The sequence below is a fragment of the Lygodium microphyllum genome, chromosome 21 (genome assembly GCF_053477565.2).
Source record: "Lygodium microphyllum isolate KBCC chromosome 21, Lygodium_microphyllum_v1.1.10, whole genome shotgun sequence".
NCBI lineage: Eukaryota > Viridiplantae > Streptophyta > Polypodiopsida > Schizaeales > Lygodiaceae > Lygodium > Lygodium microphyllum.
This window is the reverse complement of record NC_141155.1, coordinates 38,285,443-38,297,708: the sequence shown is the minus strand read 5'-3', so window position 1 is coordinate 38,297,708 and position 12,266 is coordinate 38,285,443. Positions and strand designations below refer to the sequence as shown.

Genomic DNA, 12,266 nt, shown 5'->3' with positions numbered 1-12,266 from the left:
AGTGCCAGCCCATTTTAGGTTCCATCAATAGTGTATGGCCAGTGATATTGGTGAACTATAATATTCCTCCATCCATGGCAATTAAAAAGGGACATGTAATGTTGTCCCTTCTGATTCCTGAAAAGCACAAGTTAAAAAACATGGAAATTTACTTAGAGCCTTTGATTGAAGAGTTAGAAATGTGATGGGAAGGTATTGAGGTGCAAGATACAAGTGCATCTACATCCTCTAGAGATTTCACATTGAAGGCTATGCTGTTGTGGACCATGCATGACTTTTCAGGATACAAAGAGTGTTCAGGTACATGTATATAACACTATATTTGAAATTTAAGACTTGAATCAATTGCATTTTATTAATTCACTTTTTTTTTCAAGTTTAACCACATCAGGATATCATGCATGTCCTGTTTGCGGTCCCTCTCTAGTTTCCTCTAGGCCAGCATGTTTCAAGAAGGTTATCTACGACAATCATCATCAATTTCTTCCTATTGACCATCCCAAATATGTTCTCCCTACTAATGGAATGACTCCACAATCTCTAACCATTCGAGATTGGAAGGAGAGATGGATTAATGCTGACAGCCACCCTCCACTCGGCATGAGTCGGTAAGCAGTGCATTTCTCTTGATTGACTATAAAGTATTTAGCATGATGAATTGTTTACATAATATATTGTTTGTTTGTTAGGTTCTCTATATTTTTTTGTCTTTTGTACTGGATTGAACTCAAGATCAATCACCTGTTGGACCCCATGCACATATTCAAAAATGTTGTATCTACATTATGGGATCACTTGATAGCGGCTCGTGATTCAATCAATATAAGGGAGGATTTACGTAACATTGGTCGCATGACACAAGCTTGGCCACGCATTGGACCTAGAGGAAAGATTGAGCTACCCCATGCACCTTGGATGTTGTCAAAGAACGATGAAAAAATAGTGAAGGAACAAATATGTAGCTTTCGAACACCCACAGGATGTATGAGATGTCTCAAGGGAGCCTTCATAAAGAAAAAGAAAAGAGGTGTGGAGCAACTATCTGGTTTGAAGTCCAACGATTGGCACAAAATGATTCAAGTAATGGTATATCTAACCATGAATATAGTAATTAGTGGAGTAACTATGTGTAAACTTTGGGGTATGATGACTTTTTTCTCAACTAATCATTTGATCTACGAATATTGTTTACATTCAGTTCGTACTTCCTACTACCATATCCCATTGTGTATCCAAAGATGTACGTGATATCATTTACATGATGGGAGAGCTTGTGAGGTGTGTATACATTGTATTTTTTCATTATATATCTTTGAATTTCTACACAAAAATAAACAATTCTCAAATACATCCTGACAGATACGTGAGCTCGAAGGAAATTGATCCAAACACATTGCAAGATGCTCGAGTATTATCTGTTGAGGTGGTTTGTTTGGTGGAGGAAATTTTTCCTCGATCCATTTTGACTACTCAATTACATTTACTCGTACATTTGATTGATGAGATCGCACTTTGTGGGGCAGTTCATGCAAGGTGGATGTTTTTTCTTGAGCGCTTCATGAAAACCTTGAAAGATTTTGTGAGGCTAAAAGCATGGCCTGACGGAAGCATGGCTGAGGATTGGTTAGTGCAATCATCCCTTGTTTATATCTTTGAATATCTTGCTGAAGTGGACCCCTCTCAACCACGACTATGGAAAGATGATGAAGAATTGAGGATGACCTCTATAATACCTCAAGGAAAAGGAATGAATAAAGTGCTAACAAAAGAAGAACTTCGTAAGTTAAATAGTTTTTGTGTGCTCAATAGTGATGTAATGAGCAAATGGGTGACACTATATAATGAAGCAAGGGCAAGAAGAAAAAGCGAAAGACAAGCATTTCGCACCAGATATGGACTTAATGTCTCATTTCCAGATCATCTAAATGCGCTTCCACGTCATATTGATATAGATTGGTTACATGAGGAAATGGAGAGAATGGAAAAAGAGGAGGAAATTAATATATCTCAATAAGAGTGGGAATACGCACGAGGTTGCTTATCAAAGGTGAGACATACTATCAATTAATTTGTTTCTATAAGTTATATTTTATATAAATAATTGACATGTTTGATCTTAATCTTTTACTACTAGTGCACATTATTCAATGCTATTTGGTGTGAGGGTAAACATCTTCGAACTCAACGTATAGATGAAAAGAGAAATGCCCAAGATTGCGATGTCCTTGCTCACTTCGAGGATGCCAATGGTACCATGGAAGATTATTGTGGCATGATCCAAGATATTCTTAAGCTTGATTTCAGACGATTCTTTATATATGTACTGGATGTGAAGTGGTTTAAAGAAGTGGTAACAAATGTTGAGCATTGCACAATCAGACGTCATCCAAGTGGTTTTGTAATCATTGACTCTACAAAATTTCACCAAAATAAGAATGACACATTAGTACTACCTTAACAATGTGAGCAGGTATATATGCAAAAGCTAAATTTTCTATATGTATACATGTGATACATATACACAATATAATAAGTTTTAAGTTTCTTGCTTTTGTTTTTCAAATACAGGTTGTGTATCATCCAATGGTAAATAGTAACCGATGGTGGTATGTCATCCCTATATCTAATCGTTCAAAACCAATATATGGTAATATTACCGACATAGAGATGGCAAATGACAATCCAACAGTTAATGATGATATACATGATGACACCATAATGGATGATATGCGTGATATAGTACAAGATGAACCTTGCGAGGATGTTCAAGGAAACACAGAAGAAGACAATAATGTGATTGTCGATGATATTGATGAAGTCATTGAGCAATATAGCAACACATCTGATAGTGGGATAGACTTATTTGTTTTGTTACCTCTTGGTAACATAGACCTAGAAGTAGATAGTTTAGCAAGGGCTGATGTCATTGAAGATGAGATGGATCATTCACTGTAACATACTTAATTTGCTTAAATGTGTATTCTTATTCTATGGTTTTTATCATGCGCACACATGCATACTCAATAATGAATAGTCAAGTTTAAAGCTAAATTGAATTTTCCATAATAAAAAGGAGGTATTTTTTATCATCTTCAAGTAGAGAAATTACGAGATATATATTACAATGCTTGCTACTAATTGTATAATAGGGTTTCTGTCACTTGCCGCTAATTACTTATATCAAACTTGTCAACTGGAGGAACTGCCATTCATTAGAGAGCAATGCAAAAATAATTATTAACTCTGGTTTTTTTATTCAATGATTCAATGTGTATTCTTAATTCTATGGTTTTTATCATGCACACACGTGCATACTCAAGAATCAATTTCAGGTGGTTAAATAATTATTAACTCTAGTTTTTTTATTATATTAAGTCCAATTTCAGGTGGTTAAATAATTATGCGTCTAAAGGCACGTCTATATTAGCGTCTATTTACACGGATATATAGACGCAAAATTTGCATCGATTTACACGCTCTTTTACACGCACATATAGACGCAATGATAGATGCGCCCGACTTTGCGCATCTAACATGCACGTCTATGCCTCGTTTCTATTGTAGTGATGATGAATACGAACATTCTGCATTGACTACAACTCCACTCAAGAAACACTCAAACTTATCAAATATTGAATCATTTCCATAACGATCAAGCAACTATGGACGTAGGTATTCATGCACTCTAAAGGTTGCAATAGGTGCAGATTCCATGTTTATGTCCCAAAGCTTGAGAGTCATATAGTCCCTGATTAGGATGTAGTGATCACCTCTCGAGAAATTAAGATCAGAAATAGAAGCAATGATCTCTGTATAGACAGTTCTTGCTCCTTTTGCTTCTTGTTCTTCAAACAGTTTTCTGTGTCTATCACACAAAGCGGATTGTCGCATGTCTATAGGTCGAACAGTGCCTTTTGAACTATTGTAAACAGTGTGCTACAATGAGATGGATGAAATTCAGCTAACGTGATCACCTCAGCCAACTCCTCCATGTTGGTAGGCTTTATATCCACTATGTTGAAATTTTGGTCACACCATTGATATCCAGATTCCACAAATTTATCCGCAAATCATCAGCTGAAATATAAGTTTCCCCATCACTGTCGTTGGAAATGGAGTTTTATGTAATAATCATGACAATGGGCATAGATTCTCCTACACCTAGCTACATGCGTCATCTCATTGCTTTGATAACTACCGTGGGCAAATGAAGTGATGGAATCCCCTCTACTGGAAAGGCATAGTCATTATATAAAAATATCACTGGCCATTGAGATGAGCTCCGATTCAATGCACGTGATGCAGATCTGATAAGAGGGCTTCCCCTTACTATAGATCCATTATCCGTAGGAATCGAAGGCTCCACATTCATTTCTATCAATTTTTTTTAAAAGCTTCTTCTTTGAGATCTTTCACCTCATAATGTCTTGCCCTCTTCTACAATCCACTTCATCAACTTTTTGGTTTTAACACCACCTCTCACAAGTAGGCACGCCAACATTAGATGACTGAGAGAAACAATATGAAGGATTCTCCTTCTGAACACTATGGTGACTTGGTTTATTTATTTGGGTAGCTCTAATTGCTTATTTCCAAAAAATCCATAATTTCTCATTTGAATTTCATAGTGACAGCAACCATCTTTAGCCTTAATTGAAGAAGACTCCTTCAAGATCAAAAGTTCTAGCTTATATGAACTTCACCTCTTGAGTCTTTAAAAAATCATATTTTCTTTATAAATTACTTGGTTTTTCATGCGATGTGTCCTAGTAGAAATTTTCTTTGAAATAGAACTTCGTTCTCATCAACTCATGATTCGAGAAAATATGCAATGTTGGATCAATGAGATGCAATTAATCAAACGAGGTCGACACAAAAATTATGAATGCACTAAAGAAAATGTGCCTAGACTATTTACATGTGCTCGTGTGTCATGCAAAATGTAAATAAGAAGACACACACAACGAAAAACAAATTCTTAATGATGCTAACTAATGAGTTTAAATTCCTGGTGAAAAACTCTGCCCTCAGATTGCCAGTGGTGGACACACAACGCCACGACAACGTACCTCATTTTCTATGGGTTTGTCAAGCATGCCTAGGTCCAAACGTTCGTAACTTCTAGCAAAGAATGTGAAAGTAGAGTCGAGTCATTGGATGCATGTTACTATGTCACTCCCTATATACATGGCCATGTTGAAAGCCACTTCAAGAATGGATCGTCATTATTATGGTAGCTTAAGGCTTGCATTAGCTTTGGTTTAGTTGGACTGGACAAGTTGGGACATGATATTTTCACCTTAGGATTCTCATTGGGTTTCTTGGTTTGAGAAGTTTAGAGTTCAGTTGATTTGTTATCATCCATTTTTGCAGTGATAATCACAATAGAGTCATTAAGTAGGAGATCATTTATAGTTGGGTGCATATTGGGGCTAGGTTCAGTTTTTGTTTGATAGACCATTAAAATGCTCATGGAGCACCCTGCCTCTTGATTTTTCTCCTACCTCGTTTTGATTTATATTTCTAAGCCTTATTTTTTGAAGCATGAGATGGAGGATCATACATGCCACTTGTGAGTTTAGGTAGCCATACCAAGGTGTTATCTTCGTAGTAACCTTGGGCACACAATAGGGATTTTGGGACCCAATGTGGCTTAGTCACCTATGAATTATGGAAGTTCCAACTCCTTAGTTTAGGTCTAGAGTGTGAGGCATGGAAATTATGAGTTCCAAATGGCTGGTGTTTGTAAGGTTGTGGTCTATTCCTGGAAAATCAATTGATTGTTTGGATGGTAGCTTTGATTCTAGTCTCTAGACACTAATGGGACTACACCATGGGTGTATGTTATGGTGCACTACCCCACTCCTTAGGATTGATACTAGGTTTAACTACTAGTTGCACTACTAGCTCTTGGATGGCCATGGTACCCTTGTGCTGAAATTCCTTACTATTCTAACATTGCTAATGGCAAGGTGGATGCGTTGTGAGTCGTAGTCAATATTATAGTAAACTTAGTTTGTGAACACATGACAAAATAATGATTTCTTACCAACACTTTACTTGTTAGGTAGCACATAAAAATGATGGGTACACTCTCAGACTCGATAGAAACCATTAGTTTGCATTTTTCCAAGAGTGGATAATATTGCCCCTAAAAAGAGCTACGTTTTACATGGGTTAGTTGCAATTGGGTTGCCCCATAGCAATGCGGAGATCATGCGTTAAGATATGAGAGTTATCTCCCTCATCAATTAGCGTGTCAAAGGTGTATGCCTTTTGAGAGGTCACGGTTATTCAGAGGTAGGCAAGTGCTATTGGTTACTCATCCTCATCCTCTAACTCAGTAATGGTTGTAACACTCACATTCATTGGTGGTTGTATCAATAGAGGTTCATGGATTGGATGTGATGGAGGGTAATACTTTTTTATGCCACTTTTGTTGAAAAATCCTATGCTCTCATCTAGGATTTCTAGTTAGATATTTCATGTTCCACTAATATTGCAAACCTTGAAAGGTCCTAATCCCCTAAATTCATATTTTTATTCTGTCCCTTAAGAGAGTATAGCAAGACTAGGTCTCCTTCTCGAAGTATCATTGCTTGATATCTTTGTCAAACCAACTCTTGCATCGCACATTGTCACAGATTAGAGCATGGATTGCAATGACACAAGTCTCAATAGGTGTTCTAGCTCTACCAACCAATTTATCCATGCTTTCTTTCCCTCATATTTCTCTTGGACTGCTATTCTCAAGCTTGGAACAAAGAATTCTATTGGTAGAATTTCTTCAATCCTATAGGTTAATTTAAATGGGGTGTGTCCTATGGCCATTTTGTAGGCCTTTCCATATGCCCATAAAGCCGCCATGAGCAGGTTGTCTGAGTTACTACTATGTGGAGAAAAGACTACCTTTGTTAGGACATTCACCAAGATTTTTTTCGTGGATTTGGTTTGACCATTAGCTTGAGGATAATATGGTGAGTATTTCATGTGGATTATCAAGAAGCCTTGAATAACAAATGAGCGATCACTTTATAGATGAAGTGTGTGCTTTGTCACTGTCCAACTCTATTATAGCAAAACCAAATTGTGAGATTACTTGCTCCCAAAGGAACTTGGCCATGGTCCTAGCATAATTTTTGCAAGTTGCTTGAGCTTTTGTCCACCTTGAAGGATAGTCTCTGGTAACAATGACATAGTTGGCTTGTCAATAATGTGTTGTAGGGATGATTGAACCAATGAAGTCAATTCCCAATTTCTCAAATGGTTGGCATGTGATCACTGGGATGAACTCCATCTTGTTCTTTTATGAATAGGGACTTTGGTCCGTTAACACTCATCACAGTGATTTACAAACTTAGTTGTATCATAGAATAGCATTGGCCACCACAATTGAGATTTGAGCACCTTGTGTGGTGTGGTGTCTCCATTAAAATGTCCTCAAATAATCCCACAATGTGACTCTGTGTGAGAACATTTTGCATTTCATATTTTCACACACATCTCCTTAAGAGTCCGTCCTATCCTAATCGATACAATTGACTAGCAATCAACTAATAGAGTGGGATCTTGAAGATCAATCTTTTTAACCTAGATTTTGTGACAAAACATGGATCTAGAGCATAGCACTGACAATGGAGGACGGAAGTCGATAACAAGACTCATAGTGACATGGATAAGAAGACAAGCTGATGCTCAAGTGAATTAGGTTCCAAGATGTAAGCTTGGAATCATAAACACAATCTTGAGCTGACCATGACAGAGACACAGAATGAAGTACAAAGTACAAATAGCATTGCATTGAAAAGTGTACCAAGTACATGTCTTTATAGCTTTTCAGCTTCTCCACTCTTCTCACTATGCATATGGGATTCAGGACATCTCTTCCTGTAGCGTATATAATTTGTTATTTCTCAAAAGATTTTTATATGGGTTGTTCAGTCAATCCATTCTCTAGAATGTGGACTATATCATCTGCTCAATATGGTGTGAGTTCTACTCTAAACAAATCTTGTTTACTAGAAATTCTGAAAAGATGTGCATCTAGTAGGTCATCAATGATACCCTCTACAACCACTTTACCTATGGGTATCAGGACATGTGATCTACTATATAGTATGTTTTTACTTTGTGTACTACCATAGAGAAGTTAAATTCCAAAAGAACAAGTAACCATTGAGCAATCTGTCCTCTTGCATGGGTTATGTTCACAAGATAAAGCAATGCTTGATGATCCACAAAGAAGGTAAAGGGTGTCGCTAGAAGATAGTGTCTAAACTTCTTTACAGCAAACACCATGGCTAACCCTTTCCTCTCTATTGTGGAATAGTTCATTTTCATATTAGTGAGTTGTTTGCTAGCAAAGCTCACTAGATAATCAAGGTTATACTCACTAGTTGGTAGAACACTGTCCCTATAGCCTATTTTGATGCATAAATCTGCACATGGAAGGTGATGAAACAATCTAGGGCTCTTAAGATGGGGGATAAAGTTAGAGCCTATTTAAGACTATCATAGGCTTGCTGACATTCATTGGTCCACTCAAATACTATCAATATCTAGTTAGAGAACTCAGATTTATAAGATCATTCTCCTCCTCCTTAGGGCATCAACTATGTACACAAGTCGAGGCTTATCCCCTTCCCTTGCCAAGTCTATGACTTTCTTGTCAAGATTGTGGGAGAGAAGGAAGGAGTCTCACTTGTAGCTTTCTCACTTACATAATGGGGGAATATACATAAAAGTGGAGGCTAAAAACAATTTTCCTCTTCTTAGTTGTGTAAGCCAAAAAAAGAACTCAAGTACAGAGAAATAGAAGAACCCTATATATGGGTCTCAAACCAAACTCAACTAACTAAGGCACTAACTGAGCCACGAACTAGAGTAGATAAGGATAGCTTTCATCTAGCTATTATTCATGGGTGGTGTACCAACCGCATCTGCAGAGCAGCTAATAAGTCGGTCACATAAATGCACAACGGTCACCCTGGCATATCACGAGTGGAGCTCGATATCTCAACACTCCTCCTCGAGCTCAATCCCAATTCCTGCACATCAAGCAGGTCTCTCAACTTGTGCAGCTTCTATGCACCCAATGCCTTTGTGAATATGTCAGCTACCTGATCCTCTGTGTTGACATAAACCAGATCAATAAGACCTAGTAAAACCCTCTCCTGCACATAGTGATAATGCACCTCAATGTGCTTTGTTCTAGCATGATAGACTGGGTTATTTGCCAATTTTATACTGCTCATGTTGTCACAATAAATGACAACTACCCATCTGTAGGCTGATGCATATCATAAAGTAGCTTATGCAACCAAGCTACCTCACATGCAGCCATTACTGCACCCCTGTACTCAGCCTCTGTGCTCGACAAGGCAATTGTAGGCTGTTTCTTGCTGCTCCAAGTGACTACAGCACTCCCAAAAGAGAACACATATCCATTGGTAGATCGTCTATCAGAAATACTACCAGCCCAATCACCATCAATGTATCCATGCAACTGTATCTGAACCCCAGTCTCATAAAATAGTCCATACTGCAATGTGGACTTCACATACTTGAATATGCGTCTAGCCGCATCCAAATGTGGTTTCGTTGGAGCCTGCATAAACTGACTTACCAATCCAACAGCATAGCTCAAATCTGGCATGGTAATAGTCATATAAATCAAACTTCCTACTATCCATATGTACATAGTAGGGTCTTCCAGAAGCTCACCTGCATCTGCGCTCAGCTTCACATTCTGCTCCAAAGGAACTGAAATAGGCTTACAACTTGTCATCCCATATTTGGATAACATGTCCAATCCATACTGCCTCTGCAAGAGTCGTATCCCACTTGGTGAGCTAATCACCTCAATGCCCAAGAAACAACGCAGCTCTCCCAAAATCCTTCATCTCAAACTTCTGCTTTAATAGCATTTTCACATGAAGGATATCTTCATTACTATCACCTGTCATAATCAAATCATCAACATAAATGACAAGTAGCATAATACCTCTCTCTGTTTTTCTCACATAAAGTGAGAAATCTGCCTTGGAAATCTGAAAGCCAATAGTGACAAGATATTGTCCTATCTTGTCAGACCATGCTCTAGGTGCTTGCTTCAAGCCATACAAGGCTTTCTTCAACCTGCAAACAAACTCAGGATGAATAGCATGCACATAACCTGGTGGCTGCTCTATATAAACCTCTTCTTGCAAATCACCAGGCAAGAAGGCATTCTTTACATCCATCTGATGTAAAGACCATCCCTTTGATGTAGCCATAGCAATGACTGCTCTTACGGTTGCCATCCTTGCAACCAACCAGATTGAATGTTTCTTCATAATCAATGCCATATGTTTGTGCATACCCCTTTACTACTAATCTTGCCTTGTATCTGTTCACAGAACCATGTGCATTGTGCTTCACCTTATAAACCCACTTACAACCAATTGCATTCTTATTTTTAAGCAAAGGTACCAATTCCCATATAGCATTTGCTTCCAAGGCATCCATTTCTTCATCCATGGCTTTCTCCCATTTTTCTTTTCCCATGGCTTGCTCAAAAGAAGTGGGTTCTAGTCCGTATATCACTTTGACCATATAGGCATAGTGAATGGCTGTAAATCCATCATATTTCAGCCTATCCACAAGATACCTAGCTCTGCTAGACCTGCGCAAAGTAGGTTCACTCCCAGGTGCTCTCAAAACATCCCTGGTCATCCTTACTCCAGGTCTAACAATAGAAGGAATACCCAACTCATCATCAATGCTCTGTTCTGAGCCACTGGATTCACCATCCACATAAGAGGGCCTGCATTCACATCAAACATGGGCTGATCTACCTTCTCTTTTCTTTTTCGTGATATATGCATACCACTATCTGCATTACTTTGAGACGATTCTTTTGATCTCAATCTGCCTGTCCATGGCAAAGAATGTGAACCACTGTTAGAGGACGCTCCAGGTCCACTAATATCTTGTGACTGCTGCTGTGAATTCTGTGCAGCATTACCATTTTGTGCATCTACATTATCAATCACATTTACTGGTTTATACCAGCTCCTCATCTCATCAAAAACAACATCTCTACTCACTGTAAACTTACGAGTAGAAGGGTTATAGCATCTATACCCTTTTTGCTGCAGAGAGTAACCAATAAAGATGCACTTCTCAGCTTTTGGATCCAACTTGGATCCTAACTCATCTGGCACATGAACATAGGGAATGCAACCAAAAATTTTCAAATGAGAAATATCTGGTTTCCTACCAGTATACCTCTCCTCTAGAGTCATGCCATTTATTGCTGCAGTGGGAGTCCTGTTCATTATGTAGACTATTGTAGCAACTGCCTCAGCCCAGTAAAAATCTGGCAGGTCTTTTTCATTGAGCATGGCACGAGATACCTCTCCAATATGCCTGTTTTTTCTTTTTGCAATTCCATTTTGCTGTGGGATATGACTACATGAATATTGCTGCTTTATGCCATGCTCCTGCAAGAACCTTGCAAACTAATTTGAGAGGTACTCTCCCCCTCCATCTGACCTTAGGCATTTTATTTGCAGGCCTCTTTCTTTTTCAACCATAGCTTTAAGAGTTTTGAAATGCCCAAAAACATCACTTTTCTTTTTCATAAAATACACCCAAACTTTTCTGCTATAGTCATCAATAAAAGTGACAAAATAATGACAACCTCCAAGAGATGCAGCTTTAGTAGTCCACACATCAGAGTGGATTAATTCCAATGGTTTCTTACTCTCTTGAACATGTCTAGGAAATGGTTTCCTTGCCTGTTTTCCAAATTGACAGGCTTCACATACCTTATGCATTTCTGCAACCTTGAATTTAGGCAATCTTGCAATAATATTTTGGGCTTGCATTGATTTAAGTCGTTGTACATTAACATGACCAATGCGTTTATGCCAAATATCAATATCTGCAACTACACCGGTCCCATATGCAAACATTGTTGCACTCAATTCATGCATGTCTGTATCCAACGTAAACATTATGCCCTTCTTCTTTCGTTTTGCAATCAAGCGACCTTTATTTTTTATATCCTCAATAAAGCATCCATGAGGATTGAATGTGACTTGCAAGCCCTGCTCAACCATTTGACCAACACAAACCAATTCTTGGTGATATTCGGGACATGAAATACATCCGACAGGTATTTCTTTTTCCCATCCTGCATAGACAAAGGAATTTTTCCAATCTGCAAAATAGGATGTGCAGTATCATCACGAGTCTCCACAAATCCTGGTTTTTCCATTTTC

At 38.2% G+C, this 12,266-nt stretch overlaps 1 pseudogene; it reads right to left on the bottom strand.

Moving 5' to 3' along the window:
- Positions 1 to 3,555: 3,555 nt before the first annotated feature.
- LOC148017899 (serine/threonine protein phosphatase 2A 55 kDa regulatory subunit B beta isoform pseudogene) lies at positions 3,556 to 4,384 on the bottom strand (annotated as a pseudogene).
- Positions 4,385 to 12,266: the final 7,882 nt, after the last annotated feature.